We start from the raw sequence: 2500 nt of genomic DNA on the forward strand, positions 1-2500 counted from the left end.
TGTAAAATATGGTCATCACATTTAAAATTTTCCATGAAGAAAATGTACTTATGACATATAAATACAAGTGAAACCAATGTAAATATTTAAAAGTTTTATTTGAAAAAAAGAAATGGAAACATAATCTTTATGTCTCTTAACTATTTTTTGAAGGCGGTAAAACCTAAAACAAAGCAAAAATGCATGGTTGGAAATTTCAACCCAATGTCTTATGTTTATATAAATCTTGAACCAAGAAACATTTTTGGATGTTATGAGTGATAACAATGTTCAGTCGAGATCTAACTTACTTTACTTTAAGGACTGATTTCCCGCTCCTGTATAACAGGGGAATTCTATTCTCGACAGGACCTCTGTAGTCATTTTATCATTTTTGTCGGAAAACATTCAACATTTCACATCACGTATTGCTCGTATATTGTGAAATCCACACTATTTGAATACTTTGAGAACAAGAAAATCTTCACTTTACGCTTAAAAGCCTTAACATATTCAAAGTTCCTGATGTCTAGTGGGAGCTTGTTTTATATTCTCGGGGCATCACTTTTGAGGGATTTAAAGCCTATATTAGACATGTATTGAGGTTCCAATAATGTGGAATCATTTGTAACAAGTCTCTTATGAGCACGATTTGTTAGCTGCAATAAAAGTATATATAGCAATTCTCCTGGGTATTCTGGACGTCCATTTCTGTTAATTTATTGGGGTATTTTGCAGATTTGAAATAAAATTTTGCTATGGTAAGCAGTCAATGTAAATATATCAGTGTAGGAGTGATCCTTTCTCGGGGAAGGACACGTTTTTCAGTCTTGGTCTTCTATTATGTTTTGTAATTTCTTTTGGTAAATTTTGGTAGAGGGAGTTACAGTAGTCAATCCAGGTAAAAGCACAGTTTATGACAAGTTCATTTAGAGAATGTTCTTGCGGGTACTATTTTATAATAGCAATAACTCTTAAGATGATAGTCAACAGTTTTTACTGCATTATTTATTTTGGCATTGAAATGCAAATTATAGTCAAGAGATGCCTTAGAACAAAAAATTTACCTCAAATCGGGGAAGAGTTTTAATTTATTTGTCTTTTTTTTTTAATAAAACCTTATTTTTTTTTGTGCTGTTTTTATTTGTAACCACAATAAACTGCGTGTTGTTTTCATTCAGTTTTAGTTGTTTGATTTTTATCCATTCCATAACACTGGCAATAATTCAATTTAGAGTTTTAGTAGTATCGTTTATATATTCTATATGGAAGAAAAAGTGTGTATCATTAGCAAATAGTTTAAACTTCACTCCAGGAATTTGTAGGACTCTCCTTAGTTAGATATTACAGGGATTAAGTAGATATCTCACATCCCAATTGACTAAATATTCTCTAAAACGCAATATATACATACATACATATATATATATATATATATATATATATATATATATATATATATATATATATATATATATATATATATATATATATATATATATATATATATATATATATATATAAATATATACGTATATATATATATATATATATATATATATATATATATATATATATATATATATATATATACATATATATATATATATATATATACAACAGTTATGTGACATAAACATGTTATGGAAGTTGTTTGCTAGATAGAATGATGCATGAAACGAGGAATGCAAATGGAAATGGAAATAACCAGAAATGGTCTGTGAAATGGAGTTTTTATATACTCCGATAAAATGGCAGTGAAAGTTCGATGATGTTTTGGCGGAGTTACGCTGATTGGACGTTTTTCGTGCAAATAAAGTGTGAAGCGGACTCGTACTGCCATATTCACGGGTGATGAGCGGGAGTATGATGGGATTGACTGGAATATATTTAGAATAAAGTATCGCCTGTTCCGGATGTTTTTGAGCTTGTATTGCAAAGCCACATATGTACAGGTACGAGGATATTTTATTCTTTTTCTAATCACGTTAAAATATATAAACTCAAAAAAAAAAAAAAACCAATGGACAGGAAATCCGTTAAAAATCGTCAATAGATATCCACTCACAGGGTCATGGCTGTACTAAAACTCATTTAAATAAAGGGAATAATCAATGCAACTAATATAACTATTTACGTGTTATTTACATTTCCTTTAATGATTACTAGAAAGCTATAGTTATCATCAGAAAAAAAAAAAAACTAACGCATTGTGCTGGGTTCTTTATGAGTAGTAATTGAAGAGCTGATATCCCCATTTACCCCAAAAATAAGAGTTTAAATCTAGTACCTATAACAGAGACTCATCGAGTGCATAATGTGGATGTGATCATGGTGAAGGGTAGATGTAGAGGGTTTGGGCATGCTCTTCGCCTAATACAGACGAGTTAACCAAATGTTATACTGGTCTACATGAGTCACAAAAGAAGTTTGAAAACCCACGCTTACATGGATGAGAACTATGAAGCGTGAAGTGAAAGATAATGAGTGGAATATTTTTGTATAACCACATATAAATTAA

The 2500-nt window shown here is 30.1% G+C and overlaps 1 protein-coding gene across 4 annotated transcripts in view; it reads left to right on the forward strand.

The window, feature by feature from the left end:
- The window catches only part of LOC137652333 (neural cell adhesion molecule 2-like), a 391224-nt gene that overhangs the window by 277334 nt on the left and 111390 nt on the right, over positions 1-2500 (forward strand). The window lies entirely within an intron of this gene.

The sequence above is a fragment of the Palaemon carinicauda genome, chromosome 13, assembly GCF_036898095.1.
Source record: "Palaemon carinicauda isolate YSFRI2023 chromosome 13, ASM3689809v2, whole genome shotgun sequence".
Taxonomy (NCBI): Eukaryota; Metazoa; Arthropoda; class Malacostraca; order Decapoda; family Palaemonidae; genus Palaemon; species Palaemon carinicauda.